General features: G+C 31.0%; 1 protein-coding gene across 1 annotated transcript in view; it reads right to left on the reverse strand.

Annotated features, from left to right (window-relative positions):
- The window catches only part of LOC118187490 (uncharacterized), a 65,743-nt gene that overhangs the window by 40,965 nt on the left and 3,824 nt on the right, over positions 1–20,954 (reverse strand). Inside the window, exon 2 of the mRNA XM_035357725.2 lies at positions 1,553–1,626. The gene's annotated coding sequence lies outside the window, so the exon portion shown is untranslated. The remainder of the gene's footprint in view (positions 1–1,552; positions 1,627–20,954) is intronic.

The following is a 20,954-nucleotide window of genomic DNA, read 5'->3' on the forward strand; positions in this document are numbered from 1 at the left end:
GATGGCGTATATCATTTTTTTGGATTACATTCTATGGTTGTTGCCCTTCGTTACTCAAATAAGCAATATTCCGAGCTGGTTGTGGAGGACGCTGGATTTGCCTCCCAGTTATGTCCCATATGTGCTCGCTGGGAGAAAGATCGAGTGTTTTCTCAGGCCAAGGCGACATGCGGACACTCTGTGGAGCACGCCGGCAGATCGACTAGGGGGTAACTCCTAGCATTCCAGTTAGGACCTGTACTTAGACAGACTCGACTTCTGGTGTCAATAACCGGTCTTCACAGAGACTAGAACCGTTTATTTGGTGGTAGCGTGGACTATATTGGTACCGTCTGTTCTGCCCCTTGGTCGTGGGGATATTATATGGTTTGATATCGAAGGTTGTCCTTGGGGGTCCCCTTGGGTTGACAAGGCTGGTTATGCCCTCTTGGATGGCTTCCAAGGATTGCGGCATTATAAACGTGTAGGACTTTGATAACCGAAGCTTTCGCTAACCTATATGGGGCTTAAAATAACGAAACGCCTGAAATGCCTTTCGATATTCACAGCAATTTCCTCCCCTCCCCATTTATTAATGCACAAAAAGGTGTGAAAATTTTTAATGCCATCCTTTCTACTTCCTAACAAATAAAGATAAGAAACCATAATAAATCCTTTTAGGACACACTGTCTGCAATCAACTGATAAAATGCATTTGGGGAAACTGCATATACTACTGCATATTTTAGGGAAACGAAAGAGAACGACATCGTAATTTCGGCTGTTTCGGGCAGTTGTGGTCTTGAAAAGGTTAATCCAGGTCTGGGAACACCTTGTCCCTGGTGTTCTCTGGAAAGCACTGGGTGGAAACGAACGTTATCCTGTTGTAAAATGCCATCTAGAATATTGCTCAAGAATGGCAGTAAAACTGGTACAATCACCTGCCTGATGCACATATTTGCTGTCAAGGGATGTCACAGGAAATTGCTTCCCATAATAACTTCTGATATACACGTAATGTGTCTACGTAGCACACAGCTTGGTTTTAAGCGCTCACCTGACCTCCTTCTAACCGACATACCACTATCACTGGCAATCAAGACAAAAATGGCCCTCATCTAAGAACATAACAGATCTCCACTCCGCCCTATTTAGTCTTTCCGCCCACAGGGCGAAAACTCAAGCCTAGGTGCGATTGAAAGGTATACAGCAATTTCACATTTCAGAGAAAGTAAACTTCGTATTTTTATACGAATTTTAAAGGCCAGATAAAAAAAAGATAGGACAAAAAATAAATAAATAAAAAGCCCATGTTAAACGTAGTTAAAAAAAATGAGAAAGGATCTAATTTTAGAGCGAGAGAGAAAGAAATTGAAAATCACCTTATCGGTAAATTCGCATGTCATAGTGTGAAATTTATATGTCTTCATAATATATTATGTCTCCTAAGAGGGTAAATATGTCTTCTATTAAATGATGTATTACAGATGCTAAATTATTGTGAAAAACAGTTTAAGAAGATTGCGATGTTTCGTTTGAAAATTTTGAGCACTTCTGAATATTTGCTACTTACCAGGGAGAAAAACGAAGCTCTAAGCTGATGAAGCACTAGAGAGAAACTTAGTGTAGTTGAGCTAGCTATAAGCTCTGGCAAGTCCAAAAATATAATAAAATGAAATGAGAAAAATAAATATATTCACTTACACATATAGGGTTAACTTATATGGTACATATTATAGATTATAGTTAGATGATAAATAATCAAGAGAAAAATAAATACGAATAATATCATAGCACTGCCTTTTATGATTTTAAATAATATGGCTTTATTTGCCACCAGATTGAATTAAGATAATACCAAAATATATTTAAAATCATAATTATAAGAATTCAATGTGCATTGCTAGTAAATGCAGAATAAATTGTACATTTGTAGAAAGATATTTTACAATTTTAAGAATGTAGAATTCTAAAGTTTTTAATATGCATCTTTGTAACAATGAAAAAATATGGCTACTCAAAAAATGTTAAATGCGAAGAAATGCTAAATAATCCATAAATATGTCAGGTAACAATATAAAACAGTAAAGCAATAAACAGTGAAAGTGAAAAAAATTATGAGCCATTGATTGTAATTTAGAATTTTAATAATAATATTGAAAAAGCTTATAATAAATTAAGGTCACTAAGAAATTTAAATATATTTATGAATTTGAGTACAGCTAGTGTAATATCACAGTTCCAGCTAATAATTAATAATAACTGAAATGAGTCTTTGCTTTTTAATCGTTCAGTTTGTTCATTAATAATAAGTTAATTTCAGTAAATTTGAAAGAAAAAATTTAAAATCTTACGCTTTGCTGAATAATAACAAACTTAAAAATATTTTAATTTGGCCAGTGGTAACATGTTTCTATTAAAATCCTTTAGTTTCTTTATTAAATTCCGAAGACAAATAAACACATTTTGCTTTCCGGAATGGCAACATACTTCTTTCATATATTTTCAAAAGAGGTATTTATATAATCTTAAAAGCTGTTTTCCTTTAAATAAATCAGAGAGTTGCAGAGACTCGGCATCCCGCAAACCTCGGCAACACCGACTATCTTCAAGGGCATCTTTTCATTGTTCCCTTTTGAGATTTTCAGCAAAATTCTGTATTCCTGCAGAAATGTTTTGCACTTTCTTCCATTGCTGACAAATTCCACAAGCGAATATTTTAAAATTAAGTTTAAGGCAAAAAAATTTACGATTTGTTTATAAAAACCGTTGGAAATTGGAATACAACAAAAAGAAGACATATGTAATGAGGGATTGTTATGACCTTGGTTACATTACTTGCTCATGGCTGCCGGACTGTGGCTCATTTAGAAAATTTGGCTACTTCTAAGATGGGTGCGATAATACGCAAGTACCTTTTATTTTACCATGACATGTTGTTGAGAGTTAAATGGCAACAATATGCCTCTTTATAGTTCTAAACAGAAAAAATAAATACCATTTTGAAGAAAATTTATACTAAGTAATTTTGTATTAAACTAAAACTCCTAGATTCGATGTGGTCAGTCTTTATTTAAATGTTAAGTATTTATTTATTAACATAAAAAAACTTTATTCAAGTTTTGATATTTATCATCAGTTTCCACACTTTTGGTTGCTTAATTTATAAAACATGCTAAAAAATAATCTAAATCGAAATAGATGTATATGAATTTTTCGAATTTTGGAAATATTGGATAATTTTCTAGCTATGGCGAAATGGATGCATAGGGCAAAAAAGAGCATTTTCATGTCACATATTACATGTCATGTAATTAGGATTACAATTTGTAAGTATGCGTAATGTTCTATAAATGTTTGAGAAAACTTACAGCAAGTTGTTAAAAAAAAAAAAAAAAAAAAAAAAAAAAAAAAAAAAAAGAAGATGCCTTTATCTTTAGTTATAAGATATTTCTCGTATACTATTTGGCCAACCGACAAAATTAATCTTGCAATGCTCATGTCTCAGAAGCGCTACTTCGAAATATATAAAGATTTATACGTTATTAGCGTTGTTCTAACACAGTACATTTTGACACAAAAAACGGACTTTTCTATAAGGACATACCGATTTTTTTTTCATAGTTCGATTCCACACTCTAAATTATACTAAACACCAAAATTATGCCAAAATAAATGTAAATCCTGAATGAGCAGGTTTTTTTTTTTAACTTCCTTGTACAAAGGTGTCTTCCTGTTTTTGCGGTTGTAAAAAAATTTCCGGTTTCCGTGAAATCATCAACTTTTATTACCCCCTTCCCAAAGGGGATACATAGTGAGGGACCGAATAGACCTTGGCCTCTCCCAAAATAGAGGAAAGCCAAACATTTTTTAGACTTAAAAAAAAAAAAAAAAAAAAGTTTTTAAAAGAAATTTCGAAATATATTTACCATCTCGGTGCTTTGCATGATTGAAGCTAGTACTGTGTTTAAAAGGAGAGAGAGATGTTCAAACTGTGCGATGATTTTGGCAATGAACTAAAAGATTGTTTCCTAAAGTAAAAACAACATTCTTATAAAATTCTTCATAAAGGTAAGTTATAATAAAATTTTTCAGAATAAATATTCGTTCAAAAATAAAGTTCTAAAATGACGTTCTTTCTTCTAAAACGACTTCTGCTTTGATCTCAATTGCGCCTTTTCATTTATAAAAATCCAATAAACTACATTTTCCATATATCTGTTCCGAATTCGTTATTGATAAGGTTGATAAAGGTTTTTTTTCTTCCTTTTAGTTTTAATAATGTCTAAAACATACATATTGATTAACATAAGATGTGAAAATAGCAGCTAATATCATAGCAGAATTACATACAAAATGAAACTAACGATTTCGAGAGGAGCCTAAACTAAGATACGTCTTCAATCTAACAAAAACTAACTTATTCACAAAAAAAAAAAAAAAAAAAAAAAAAAAAAAAAAAACGCACAACTCTTTTTAATAACTCATTGTGACATCTCCTGAAGAGCTGTCGGAGGAGGACTGTACTCTCCAATTTCGCGGGAACAGGAAGATTTTTGAAAAACGCAGAAAGAGGAATCGCAGAAACAGAACTAATTCAAACGTAGAAAGTATATAATCGCGAAAAGTTTCGGCTATCAGATTTCATCCATTTTGACAGTTCCCGAATCAACTCGAACCATGTTTTTACTTGACCACTGTATATACGAACAGGATAAAATACTCGAAGTATTGTAATCGCAAAAAGATTCAGGCAGCATATTTCAGCGAAAATATCCATTTTGACCACTTTCGAATGCAATTTCACGATGTTTTTGCGTGATATCTGTACGTAAGGACAGAATAAAAGACTCGTTTCCTCCAAAAAAAATTATAAAATTGCTTTAAAATGAATTCTGAAGAGAATTTTTCGTGGCGTCTGTACGAACGTATGTACGTACATATCTCACATAATTCAAAAACGAGTAGCCTCAGAACGTTGAAATTTTGTATATAGGACTACTATAACATGTAGATGTGCACCTCGTATTTTGGTTGCAATTGGCCGCGCCAAACGTATATAATTATATTTATATGTATATCCACTCTGTTACCCGGCTCAGTGATCTCAGTTTCTTTACTCTTATATGTTTGTAAATTATACATTTTTTGCTTTAAAAATGATTGAATTATGTTGTTCTTATCTTCTGGTTAAGGTTTTTATGCCTTTAGTAAATCTGTATGCAATAGTTTTAGAATTATCAACAATTTTAAAGTTGTCCAAGTGCCGCTAAGCCTTTTTTTAATGGCGGCCATTCCTTGTTTACATTTGAAGCAGCAGAGTTGTTGCCAATCTAGATAAACGTAGCTTCGCAACAACAAAAATAACGGCTTCATTTATTATTGCGAATTAAATCATGCTTAATCCTTTTTGGAATTTTTTCGAGGAAATAAGTGTTTAAGATTTACTTCGTAATTTTTAATACAGATATTTTGAGTTTTTATGTATTTTTGCCTTGTCGCGAAGTGAGAACTGAATTAATTGAATGAGAAATACTCAATCGTCTGTGAAAAACTATTTCTTTTTTGTTTTGTTTGCTTAAATTTTTTTATACATCGGTTATAGTATTTGAATAGAACATGTGGCAACGATTAGATGATTCTTTAAATGATATAAATTTTGTACATTCTGAGTTATAATTTGAACAAAATATAATACTGTTAAGTGAACTCCGCGCCAGAGTGTCGCTATTGTAAACAAATGGAGTGAATTTTAAAGAATGCATTTATCCTATTGTGGTTTATGCGCTGTTGGCGAAGTAGATTTAATTCTATCCAATAAGTTTAAACGAAATGCAAGAAAAAAGGCGTATAATTTAATATTCCGTACAAGGAAGTTATGTGGTGTACACATCAGATTTTTTCTAAAACGACTGTAAAATGGATTTAAAAGGGATTTTTTTTTCGTGACGTCTGTACGTACGTAACTACATATGTATATATCTCACATAACGCTAAAATGATTAGCAGTAGAATTGAAACTTAGTATATGAAACTGCTATAACATTGAGTTCTGCACCTTTCCTTTTCACTGCAATCAACAGTACCAAACATTATATATATATACATTATTAGAAACGGTTTTTCATATATCATTTCAAGGAACAGAAATTTAATTAAAGCGATCAATTACTGGAATAAACTTTAGTCAGTATTTTAAATATAAGTAATTTAGATTTCTATTGCAGAAAAAACGTTTAAAAGAATTTTATAAAAATTCCTTAAAAAAGATTTTTAAAAAATTTAAAAATAATATTTTGAACCGTAAAAATCCTAAAAAGTAAAATTTAAATCACTGAAAAGGTAGTTATTGTCATTGACCGTACCGTAGATTAATTGACTTGTCAAGGGGAACAAACATATAATATATATATATGTTATATAATTTATTTTCGAAACAGTATTGATTAATTGATTATATTATCTCCTAAGTTTAATTAAAGTAGAATTATTTTAAAAGTGTGAATCCATACTGGTAAGTAATATTTTGAAAGATGTTTTGAAGTAATTTGAAAGCAAAATGTTAATAATGTTTTAACGGGGACTGGAGTTAAATCATCATGAAGAATAAAATTTCAATTGTAAAAGGAAAAATTAAAACATGTAATCATTGTCATTGATCGGAAATTAGTTGACTTTTCAAGGGGAACAAACCAACTCCCGTTCAATGAACAATAATTGATAAAAATACGTAAATACGAAAGTGTTTCGTCTTTGCTCGAGTTATAAGTTAAAGCCAAACCGGCAATTCTAGTCAGGCCAAATATTTCCGCGAATAGAAGGAATAATGAACCTATGCTGATACTTAAAGAACTTATTCTTATGGAGCATTTTAGTCAATTCAATTTGGAGTAAAAATCAATTACTGTAGAGAAATCCTATTTAACTCGAGTAACCGTCCCCGACACTTTCATGTTTATGCATTTGAGTACTATATTAACTACAAAATCATTAACTACAAAAAAATTTTACTTTTTGACAAAACAAGAAACTTCAATTTCAATACTAACAAATTAATAAATTGGAACTCCAACATATCCAAAAAAGTAATTAACAATACTATAATTAATCAAATACAACAAATTAAAACTATATGCACAGATACAATAGATTTACAACGCGAAATTTTGATCCTTATTAAAATTCTCAAAAATAATCTAATTCCCATTCAATTTATCAACCATTGCCTTAAAAGAGCAGGCGTTAAATACTCACTCTAAATCATTTAACTGATAGGGATATGATAATTTGTTCCTAAAACTGAGAAGGCGGTATAAGTTGGATGACTGTCAGTTGGAAAATTTGTATATAGTGTAATTACTCAATTGTATATATTGTAAAAAGCTAATTGTCTTCAGACATACACTGTTACTATACTGTTACTAAAAAAATGGGCCTATTTCATGCCTTTAGTCTGTCTATTAGCTCTTGGACAGTGAAAATTCCTTTTTCCTTTCTTAAATTCTTAATCATTGTGGCATGACAATTAGCCAGAAATTAATTAATTTCCATTCACTAGGATTTTCAAAAAAATCTTAACAGACAGTCTCACTCAGATAAGAACTCCACAAAATACATCCCTCAAGAATTTAAAGTCCCACCCACTACCATAAATTACTTATTCAAAGCCCCTACTGCCACTAAGAATTTTCGGACACCCTACACTTATGAGTCAGACACGAAGAAAACTCTTTGCCAACTCCCCCACTAGAAAGAATGTAAGTTACTTAATACCTTTTCTGGCCTTTATATCTTCATGTACATTCACTGATCTTATTTATATTATTTTCTATATTATTTTTATATTATTTTTATATTGTCTTTGATTTGTTTTTACAAAGTTTGCATTATTTATCTTATTTTGTAATCTTCTATGTTTATTTCAACTTTACTTTGAATTCGATTTCATAATGACAATTTCCAATGTTTAATTTCTACAAATAATACAGTACTCAAATGCATAAACATGAAACTGTCGGGGACGGTTGCTCGAGTTAAATAGGATTTCTCTACAGTAATTGATTTTTACTCCAAATTGAATTGACTAAAATGCTTCATAAGAATAAGTTCTTTGAGTATCAGCATTGGTTCATAATTCCTTCTATTCGCGGAAATATTTGGCCTGACTAGAATTGCCGCTTTGACTTTAACTTATAACTCGAGTAAAGACGAAACACTTTCGTATTTACGTATTTTTATCAATTATTGTTCATTGAACGGGAGTTGGTTTGTTCCCCTTGAAAAGTCAACTAATTTCCGATCAATGACAATAAGTACATATTTTAATTTTTCCTTTTACAATTGAAATTTTATTCTTCATGATGATTTAACTCCAGTCCCCGTTAAAACATTATTAACATTTTGCTTTCAAATTACTTCAAAACATCTTTCAAAATATAACTTACCAGTATGGATTCACACTTTTAAAATAATTCTGCTTTAATTAAACTTAGGAGATAATATAATCAATTAATCAGTACTGTTTAGGAAATAAATTATTATTAACTAACTTTGCAGCAATTGTGCAAGTAGTAATAACTTGTATTCGCACTAAATGGATTTAAGATCATACAATATATGTTATATATATTTGTACATGTTATATATATATATGTTATATATATATATATATATATATATATATATGTTATATAATAATTTATTTCCTAAACAGTATTGATTAATTGATTATATTATCTCCTAAGTTTAATTAAAGTAGAATTATTTTAAAAGTGTGCATCCATACTGGTAAGTTATATTTTGAAAGATGTTTTGAAGTAATTTGAAAGCAAAATGCTAATAATGTTTTAACGGGGACTGGAGTTAAATCATCACGAAGAATAATATTTCAATTGTAAAAGGAAAAATTAAAACATGTAATCATTGTCATTGATCGGAAATTAGTTGACTTTTCAAGGGGAACAAACCAACTCCCGTTCAATGAACAATAATTGATAAAAATACGTAAATACGAAAGTGTTTCGTCTTTGCTCGAGTTATAAGTTAAAGCCAAACCGGCAATTCTAGTCAGGCCAAATATTTCCGCGAATAGAAGGAATAATGAACCTATGCTGATACTTAAAGAACTTATTCTCATGAAGCATTTTAGTCAATTCAATTTGGAGTAAAAATCAATTACTGTAGAGAAATCCTGTAAAACTCGAGTAACCGTCCCCGACACTTTCATCTTTATGCATTTGAGTACTATATTATTTGTAGAAATTAAACAATGGAAATTGTCATTATGAAATCGAATTCAAAGTAAAGTTGAAATAAACATAGAAGATTATAAAAAAGATAAATAATGCAAACTTTGTAAAAACAAATCAAAGAAAATATAAAAATAATATAGAAAATAATATAAATAAGATCAGTGAATGTACATGAAGATATAAAGGCCAGAAAAGGTATTAAGTAACTTACATTCTTTCTAGTGGGGGAGTTGGCAAAGAGTTTTCTTCGTGTCTGACTCATAAGTGTAGGGTGTCCGAAAATTCTTAGCGGCAGCAGGGGCTTTGAATAATATCAGTCGTTAAGACTTGGGTGAAGTAATTTATGGTAGTGGGTGGGACTTGGAATTCTTGAGTGATGTATTTTGTGGAGTTCTTATCTGAGAGAGACCGTCTGTTAAAATTTTTTTGAAAATACTAGTGAATGGAAATTAATTAATTTCTGGCTAATTGTCGTGTCGCAATGATTAAGAATTTAAGAAAGGAAAAAGGCATTTTCGCTGTCCAAGAGCTAATAGACAGTTTAAAGGCAGGAAATAGGCCCATTTTTTTAGTAACAGTATAGTAACAGTATATGTCTGAAGACAGTAAATTAGCTTTTTACAATATATACAATTGAGTAATTACACTATATACAAATCTTTCAACTGACAGTCATCCAACTTATACCACCTTCTCAGGTTTAGGAATAAATTATCATATCCCTATCAGTTAAATGATTTAGAGTGAGTATTTAACGCCTGCTCTTTTAAGGCAATGGGTGAGAAATTGAAAGGGAATTAGATTATTTTTGAGAATTTTGATAAGGATCAAAATTTCACGTTGTAAATCTATTGTATCTGTGCATATAGTTTTAATTCATTGTATTTGATTAATTATAGTATTGTTAATTACTTTTTTGGATATGTTGGAGTTCCAATTTATTAATTTGTTAGTATTGAAATTGAAGTTTCTTGTTTTGTCAAAAAGTAAAATTTTTTTGTAGTTAATGATTTGAAGATCTAGAAAGTCTATGCTATTTTGTGAATTATTAGTTTTATTAAGTTTAAGACAATTCGGATAAATGTCGGAGTTTTCAATTTTAACAAAATTATTAATTGTAATAAGGTCATCGATATATCTGTAGGTGTGTTTGTAGTAATTTAACTCTTGTGGTTGTAGATTTTTTTGGAAGTTAAATTCTTTGACAAATAAAAAGATATTACAGATCGAGGTGCTGGAATGTAAGCCCATTGGCAATCTTCTGACTTGTTTAAAAAGTTGATTTTGAAACTTGATGTAGTTATGAAAAAGTGTGCATTTTAGGTAGGTTTTCCATTTGTCAAGAGTCATGATATTGAGTATATTAGGGAAAAGTTTTGGTAGATCAAGTAGACTGGTATAGATTTCTTCTAGAGGAAGTAAGGTACATAAGTTTTCAAAATCATAGCAGTTAATGTTTTGGATGTTAATGGTATGAATGGTATTAATGACAGGAGTGTTATTATGAATGATCCAGCAATAGTTATGATTAGTGTTACAATCATTGAAAATAAATTTACAGATTTTATTAAGTTGAATTGAAAAATAATAGTCTATATTTTTCTTGTAATTATTAGTTCCATTAGCTATAAATCTAAATTTTAATGGTGTTTTATGGAATTTGGGAATCGCATAAAGATTAGTAAATCTGTTGTAGTTTGCATTGAAAGTAATATTGAGTTTCTTATGAAAAGTTTTAATCCTGTTTATTATAGATGTTTCTGTAAGGTTGGCTAATTGATAAGTAGTTGCGTTGAGAAGTTCTTTATGAATAATCTCAGTGTAGAATTGTTTTCATATAATGCTAAAGTTATTAGTTGCTTTATCTATTTTTGTAATAGTTAAAAGCTGTTTTAATTTATTAATATCTGATGTAAGTTGCGACCAATTCAGTGTACTTTTAAATTTGAGGTGACTGATTTCTGTGGATATGCGTTGAAGAATTTTAGCTTTCCATTTTAAGAAAGTATCTATGGGAAAATTCAGTTGATAGCTTGCTTTAACTATAAATTCGTTGATGTTGTTTTCGAAAGTCTTGTAACAGTAATTTGTAGTCATGTTTCTGACTGGTCTAAATTTTGTACCATAACTCATTAGTGTTTTTAGTTGATGGTTTTGTATGATATTCAGGTTGCCAGTAATTATGTGCTGGTGATGAGAATCTACGTAATTGCTGTAAATTGGTGTCTTACAATGTCATTCTGCATTTTCATCTATTTCATGGTGGTTAGTAAGCAAGTTGCTTAAGGTCCTTTGATATTTAAATGCAATCATTGGTATTGTGTCAACTGCGGGGAAGTAATCTTTACAATCTCTGATGATTCTTGAGAAATGAATATTGTCAAACTGCGGATGCAGAAAATTGACTTTAAAATAAATTTTGCGTTGAGTGAGACTATTAGAGAGTCTGAAAAGACTAAAATCAAGAATCATGACTTTAATAATTTGCATGTCGTCGTAGCTTTCTTGAATGAATTTTTTTAGTCTGATAAGGAATTTATTAGTACAGGAGTGTAACCAGTTGAGAAGTTTCTTGGGAAAGCAGTCTGAGTCAAAAAAACATTTCAATTGGTTTTTCAATGCAAGTGTATCCAAAGTGGATAAAAATATCGCATTATTTTTTTATTTTGCTTCCTCTTTTTCCTCTCTGCGTTTTGATGCTGTAGAGTTTAAATTGGCTGAAAATAGACTTCTTAGAAGTATCTCTATGACTATGTATATAAGTGTTAAGTCCATATGGATAAAGTGAACGTTGTTTTATATAGAGAGATTCCTGAAAAATTCGTGTTTTGTGATTGGGAATTATATCTAGTATATGAAGTTGAATAGAGTTGAAGTCATGGTGTTTAAAGTGTTCTAATTCTGCTGTATTAAGTTGTGATGGTGTACTTATTTTAATGCTATTTTTTGTGCGTTGAATTTTTTGATTTGAGCTCTATGGTTATTGATTCGAAAGTTAAGATTGTTTTTAGTCTGTCCTATATATTTAATATGTCATGTACCGCATGTAATCGTGTAAATACAGTTAAATGTTTTTCATAGAAATTGTTTTTTGGGTTTACCTGTAGCAGGCATGGCGTTAAATTTTCAAGTTTGTCATCTAGTGGAATGACATTTAGTGATTTCAATATGAGTTAAACTAGCAAGATATAAAAGTAAGGAGGCTGCTAACCTTCAATACAGTAAAGTTTTTGTATAAGAACTTTAAAACTTAAAAAGGAGGGAGATAATATATAAAGTGGGTACATTAGGTAAGAGATAATCGCCGCTAGCTTGATCGCCCGCTAGCTTGAAGAATTACGACTTTTTATTAACAAAATGACTGTTTTTTCCTTTTACTTTAATGGCCAAGTTTAGTAGTTTTTGCTGAATTAGCCATTTTAACTTACAGTAACAATTTTTTCTTCCAACAACTTGACTGACGCCATTTTTATATCTTTACACGTTTTTCCGAGCTTTCCGACACCCTTCGAAAATTAGAGATGAGTTACAGCTAACGGACAGTCTTTTCGTATTGGCTGATGCCCAAAAGACATCGCTCCCCCCTACTTACGTCACAAGACGAGTGGGATGACGCTGAAGTTCACAGAAGGGAATTACAACCCCTTTTCAACTTAGTTTTAAGAGGGAGACCTCTGCATCGACACAGGTCAGTTTTTTCTGTTTCTTTTACAACCACTTTTTTCTTGGCCTTAGCAAGACCCACTGTGTTCGTTTTCATTTAAATTTAATTACAGATTTCTAAATTTAATAAAGTTATAATTTTTTAAGCTTGCAGGCCCAACCCGTATGTTATTGTATATCTAGGACTAATAGCAAACCGCTATTTATTTTTATTTTTATTTTTATTTTTGTCTTGATTTTGATGTAGTCGGAATAGTTTTTACATATTTTAACACCTTAATATGTCATTTTGTGCGGATGCGTCGGGAAATTGGAACAGAGAATTGAGACTAATAAATTTTCCAAGACACTTTGTCTAATTAAAAAATTTTGTAGCGAAAAAGTTTCAATTGTCTGTTTCGGCGAAACGGGTAATGGAGTTAGCTTGATTCGACGTTTAATCAGATATTTTCCTTGAAAAGCCAGATTGGAAGTCGAATTCAGCTAATTTACCATTTTCCGCTTGCTATTTTTATCTGATTTTTTTTTGTTTTATGTTTTAACTTGTTCCTTGGTTTGATTTTCATATGTTTTAATTTTTCAAGTGTCACATCCATAGGTATTTTACTGTATTTTTTGCCATTACTAGTTTCCAACGCTAAGTATTTTACTGTGTTTATTTTCTTTTCTCGTGTAGCATAATTTCTCACCCTTCAATGACATTGTTTTTTAAAATGTGTTGAACTTTTTGGAGCCACAACTCCTGGTAACTTTTAGGCGAGCTTACTGTAATTTCTAATTTACTTATTTTGCAGCATATTACGCAAAATGTTTTCTAGACCAAATTGGTCATACAGTATTGTATTAACTACCTTGCTTGTTATATATATATATATATACATATATATATGTATGTTATACTATATACTTATACATATATATGTTATATATATATATATATATACATAGTTTGCTTTACATTTTCTTTTTCAATTATATATATATACATATATATATGTGTTATATATACGTATACATATATATGTTATATATATATATATATATATGTTTATGTTATATATATATGTTATATATAGGTCTTAAGTCTAATTACCAGTTAGCTTTACATTTTCTTTTTCAATTATATACATATATATATGTATGTTATATATACGTATACATATATTGATAAATTATATACATATATATATATTAAAATTAATATTAGGAGATAATATAATCCATATTTCTTTAGTAAATAAATTATTATTATCGTACTTTGCAGGTATTGCAAAAGTATTAGAATAACTTATTTTCGAACTAAGTGAATTTAAGATCATTCAACATTTTAAGATTAGAATTCTGAAGTTTAGCCAGCTAGCAGATGTACGAAAATTTTGCCACTTAAGAATTGTATACAAATTATCTATCTTCGTAAATTAAAAATAAAATTTAAGTTCTACTAAGAAGATTATCTATTTTGTCAATTACTGCAAAATACGTTACGATATATATACTATAATATACCCAACTCCTCACCGTCTTAAAAGTTCGTACCTGGCCTTTATTTTCGCAGCTGTTGGTCGTAGTCATGTACTTCCAAATGCAGAAGTGTTTTAAGAGACGAAGATGCCAATTTCAAATTTAAAAGTAAAAAATTCGACAAATTTAGCAAAATCTTGACTTTTAATGTGGTCTGGCGGTTCCTATATTTATATCTAGGAATGGTTTATACTCGTTATGAAAAAATAAAAACAAAATTAAGATTGGATATGAAACTTGGTGCTTTTAAAGTAAAAATAGCATTCCGAAAAAAAAATAAATAAATAAAAAATCTAAAATGTTTCAGATTTTAAATTACATCCAGAGGGATGTTTTTTTAACGTTTTTTGTGTTAGCATTATTTATTAAATATTAAACTCTTCGCACTTAAACCATAAATTTCAGTTCAATAGCAATGTCGCAAAATAATTTTAAAAATGAGCTATCTTTAGAATTTCCGATACACAGTTCCGCGCGCTAGAGATAAAAAGGTTCCCCCCCCCCGTAGATTTTTGCCATTGCTCACGTTCAAATCGTTGAGTTTGTTACTCAAAAATTCGTTAAAGTTTTACAAAATATGAAATCGATAATAAAACAAATTCCAAATTTGGACTCCCACATACCCATATTCACAGGAGGATTACGTCATTCAAAATTCGATGCCTCTATGTATTGTTATTTTATCACAATGCGAGAAATATGCATACATTTATGCAGGTTTTTCATTATTTAATTTCTTCAAATATAATGCAAGACTCTACATTTGGTGGCAACAGTTTGAAAGTAAAACGCACATTTATAGTGATTCAACTCAAAATCACAAAACGAAAACATTAGTCCTTCAGGGACAATGCCCCTTTGGACTAATAAGAAATTTGACAAGAATTTAACTGGATATTTAATTTCAAAATTTCCAATTTTGATGTCCTTTTCAACTTGCCTTGAGGAATCGGTTAACTAGGCTAGAATAATTCGAGGAAATAAATTTTAAACGAAATGCAGCAAAAAAATGTGTATAATAATAGGCCGTGCGTTGAAAGCTTATTGTCTACGTCAGAGTTTTTAAATTATTATTCATCATTTTAGCTTGGCAGTGATAACTGAATTTAGAATATAACTGATAACATAAATTTTCCTAAGTAATGTTCCTTGTTTATTTATATATATATATATATAATATGAAATTTAAGTTTAACTCAAATAAAATCTAATCGTTTTCCCTGATTCAGTTAAAAAATTCCTATTTCCAGACAATTGTCAAAACGTTTTCTAAAAAGAAGTTTAGCTGTAACCTATAAAAATTTGCACACCATGTTAAAGTAAGTAATTGCTATGAATATTTAAAAATTAATGCAAATTTTTATTCCAAATTTCGAAGATATACACTGAAGAACCAAAACATTATGACTATCTACTCAATAACGCGTTGCGCAACATTTGGCCAGCAAAGAAGCTGCAACTCGCCTTGGCATGGAATCCACAATTTCTTGGTCGATGACTGGAGACAGGTTGTACCAAATGTCTAAGCACCGGTCACGCAAAGTCAAGATATTCCGACGTGGTGGTGTTTGAGCTCCGAACTGCCGTTCAATGACATCCCAAATGTGCTCTATCGGGTTGAGATCTGATGAATTAGGTGGCCAGGACATTAACTGGAATTTATCTTTATGCTCCTCGAACCATTCCAACACAATTCAAGCCTTGTTGGCATGGGGCATTATTCTTCTGGAAAATTCCCTTTCCAGTTGGGATGACAGACGCCATGTAAGGGTGCAACTGATCCGCAGTTATGTTCAGATAGTCCGCATCTTTTATGGTCAGTTCTAGCACAACTAACAGTCCCATAGCGGTCCATGAGAATGTCTCTCAAAGCCTAATACCACTACCAGCAGCCTCTGTATGATCTGCTGTACGGAGGAAGCAACTGATCACCTGAATGACGGTGTACCCTGACACGACCAACGACGTGATGAATAAGAAATCGTGACTCATCTGTTCAGGCAACTGCTTTCACTTATCCATGGTACAGTCTCGTTGTTCTCCAGTCCATGTAGGTGTATTTGACCTTGGTCAACAGAAGCACACGAATGTGACGTCTGCTGTACAGTCTCATATCCAGTAGTGTCCGCTGAACTGGCGCCGATTTTGCTGTACCAAGCGAGACAGTCTTCGATGTCCTTTTTTTTTATGACGCTTGGACGTCCAATACTTTGGAGTCAACTGCTGGTTTCATTGTCATTTATCCATTTTGCACAACTACTAGCAACAACAGATCGTGAACAACCTACCAGTCGTGCAGTTTCGGATATACTTGTTCCAAGTCTTAGGGCTATTACATTCTGCCCTCTAACAAATTTGCTTAGATCAGCGACATTTTTCATCACTAGCAAAAGTAAATGCAAGAATGATTCCTTACTTTCTCCAGCAACAGTTAAATACCATTTCAACTTAATCAGGTGTCTTCCACGTCAGTCAGACGAGTTCACTGAAAAGTGTGGGGAGGATCAAAATGTTTTGGCTCGTCAGTATATGTAAATTTAAAAATTAAAAGTGTTTGGCGATGACTTCAAAACTGCTGGAGGATTAAAAGCGGATGCCAAATTTGAGCATCATTATATTTTTCATACATTTGGTTCTTTTCATTTGAGTCTATTTTTCGTTCCACTTTATTTAAACGAAATTGATTTTTTCAAGGCAATATTTTTACTATTTTAATTTTAAACATGTCAAATTAGCAGTTTTTCAAAATTGTAACTGTGTTTAAAATTTTCAGGAATGTTAAAAAGCACAATTAATATAGAATTAAATATGGAAGCAGAAATTTTGTTTACTTCCGTTAATATATCATCTGCACCATGCTTACATTATAATAAAAAAGTTCTTTTATGTTGCCCTATTTACAGTTAAATGTATTTAATTTTTGCTTTTAACTAATTGAATACTATTTACTGAATAGGTAAAACTAGATTAAAACAAAAGAACAAAATTGTCGAATTTACATGAAATCCACTGATTTGCATGTTTTAATAAACTTCAGCTTTTTATATGTGTAAATTTAGAGATGTACTTTCTTTTCTATGTTTCTTTACCAATTTTATCATATTCTTATTTTTATCTTTTATTTCTTTCTTCTCAAATTTATCACTCTGCAATTTTCCAATGCAAAATAAAAAAATGCTGAATTTTTTATTCAAGGGTTATCTTTTACTGCTATGGTCAAAATTAATGCTCAGATAATATGACTGGGTCTACGAACAAGGTAAATAAAATTAAAATTTTTTTTCAAATACGCATTCACTTACACACTGAAAAGATTAATAATTTAATTTAAAATTAAATATGCTTAATAATTTCATTGAATATAATAATGAAGGCTGCAAGGCACACATGATAATATCCCCCCAGGTATGTATTAGTTAGAGGCTAAATAATTGCAAACTTTTGAATCGAAATGAAAGATTTATGACAAGCAATTATACCAAATCGTAATAAATTTTTCTGTTAGTTTGATTTTATATAGTACATTCTTCTGAGGAACATACCGAGTTTTAGAAGATTTGCGATGTTCTATGCAGTTAGTTTTAAAGAATATGATTATTAGTAGAAACCCAGTTATTAGTAACATTCAACCCAGTTTTAACAAATTGCAGAGGTATTATTTGTTTTCATTCAACGGTAATATCCTTTAAGTTTAAACTATATTATTATATTAACCAAGTAGCTATTATAATCATTTCAAACAAGATCAGAAATACGATAGTAAGGTGTCCGCAAACAGCGCAACGAAATTCTTGTTGAGAATAGTGACAAAACTATTGAATTTGTTATTCTATTCTACTAGACAGCCAAAACTAAATTTTACAAATTTAATCATGCAATAAGGTATAATTTCATTCTTATTATTATTATTATTATTCAAACTTTGGCTGCGCACGTCATGTCAAACATGTGTTGGTCACATGGGAAACTATATACATGTGAAAACTACAATATATACATGTGATACATGTGAAACATGTGAAAACTATATACATGTGAAACATGTGAAAACCATAATGCTGCTGAAAGCTACGGATTAGCGGATGTTTCATTATATAATCACTCCAGGCAAGGATAACTAAATATTGTTAATATAAATATACAGCAAAATAAATAACTGTAAGTAACTCAAGGGGAACATAGAATTGAACACTCAAGAACTAAGAAAGTCACAATTTATTATTAATAAATATATAAAAGAAAATAAATATCAATAGTTAAAAACAACTCAAAGACTGCGCAGAAATTGAAAACTCAGAGAGAACTAAGAAACTGAAAATTTACTGTTAATAAAAATATACAAATAATAATAATAATAATAATAATAATAATAATAATAATAATAAATAAATAAATAAATAAATAAATAACTGACGCAAGGGGAACGCAGAAACTAAAAACCCAAGGAGAACGAGGAAATTGACAATTTATTGTTAATAAAAATATACAGCAAAATAAATAGCTGTAAATAACTCAAGGAGAACACAAAAAATTGAAAACTCGAGGACAGCGAAGAAACTTACAATTTATTGTTAATAAAAATATACAGCAAAATAAATATCTGTAAGTGACTTAAGGAGAATTAGAAAACTGACAATTTATTGTTAATAAAAATATACAACAAAGTAAATAGCTGTAAGTAACTACTTACAGCTATTTACTTTGCTGTATATTTTTACGAGCAGAACGCAAAAATTTAAAACAAACGGAGAACGAAGAGAGTGACAATTTATTGTTAATAAAAATGTACAGCAAAAAAATTTAAATAACTGAAGGAGAACGCAAATACTAGGCATATCCACTTTGACTCAAAAGAAATATCATAAATTAAAGAGCAGTTTCAACATCTCTCGATTTTTTAATCTCTTTTACTCTTTCTTTGAGGTCTACCAACTGCTGAGAGGTAAAATCGCTGAGGACTGGTATTTCCGAACTGGGTTCGTTTCCAGGCGAACGGGCTGGCTGCATGGGGGTTTTGTGGTTTTCCCCATGTGTAACGCCTATACAAGCCAGTTTCTACCAGAAAGTCCTCCACGAAGCCATCCTTCCCTCAAACCTCCCTTCTCTGCGATATTTGAATCTTTTTTATTAGTTTGTAGAGTCATTAGGTTATTTTGAAGCAGGAGACATGAAAAATGAGCAATGCTCTCGCCGGGACTCGAAACACGGACCTCTCGAATACGCGCTCAGCGTGCTGACCACTACACCAAGAAAGCATGCTAAGAAGGCGAGGGAATTACATTATATACTCCAACTTTTAAAGGGCGATTGGGGGATTAGGGGACCCAATCGCCAAATCCTGGAGGTGGAGAATCATCATCCACCGCCCTTTTTAGTTCGTGCGCCACTGTAGAGTTATTAATTTATTTTGCAGCAGGAGAGATGAAAAATAAGTACTGACCTCTCGAATACGCGTCGAGCGTGCTGACCACTACACCACGAAGGCATGCTAAGAAGGCGGGAGAAATATCTTATAAGTTCATCATCAGTTATGATTCTTTACAAAAATGCATTAATGTTCGCTTAAATGCATGTTCGGGAAATTCCGATTTAAATGCAGTTTTTCTTTGGTTGCAACCGCACACATCATAATCTTTTAACAATTTATTCTTTTTTTCCATGCTTAAATCTTGTCGCTTAGGTACTTTTGATAGTCTACGAGTTGCGCACAGAGGAAATTTAAAAAAAAAATCTGCTAGTAATGTGTACAAATTCAAAATTTAAGTTTCTAGTCAGCCAAAAGAATATCTGATAAGTATTTCTCCTACTTCATAGTTACAGATGTAACCAATGCTTTCTTTATCTTTCTTTAGCCTACAGAGACAACCCTTCCATTCAAAAACATAATAAATGCAAGGAAGCATTTCATGAAGTTCGTACCCCAACGGAAGGTTTTGAACATAATAGGATGCATGATTCTGATTAAATGGTTTCAGAATTTGCACTTTCACACCCTATCAGTCAAGTCCTGAAGTACACTTACTCATTAACAATGCTTTTTAGGGACTCATTTTGGTAAATATAAGATAAAGAAATTATGTTACTCTCAGCTATATTTTGAACAAAGATCTCGGGAAACAGTGCCTGAGCGGAATTAGGAAAGTGTAGAACACACATCCTTTCTAATCAAGGCATCTAACTACACTAGCAAAAATTTCTGCCGAACTCTTTTATTGAAGTCTGAGGGGAAAATAAGCCACGATCTTAGATAAGGTAAACAGAGGAAATACAAAAAGATTAATCTGGCACTAAGATTCAGTCTTTTGTCTGGCTGAGTTTTATAAGCGACAAAGATGAGTTTAATAAACTTAGTCTTTCCATAGATTAGTATATAATTGTTTTAATTACTAGAACTTGGAATTTAATAAGTGGCTGATTTTATTAAACACCCAGTTTAACAAGCGACGGTAACAGTAATATATAAATAATGGTTATACTGACAAAAAATTTATACATCAAAATTCAAACATAACTTAAAAAGAAATATTTGGCATGTAAAGG

This window comes from Stegodyphus dumicola, chromosome 2 (assembly GCF_044657685.1).
Source record: "Stegodyphus dumicola isolate Sdum_Otavi_A_Nest chromosome 2, ASM4465768v1".
NCBI lineage: Eukaryota > Metazoa > Arthropoda > Arachnida > Araneae > Eresidae > Stegodyphus > Stegodyphus dumicola.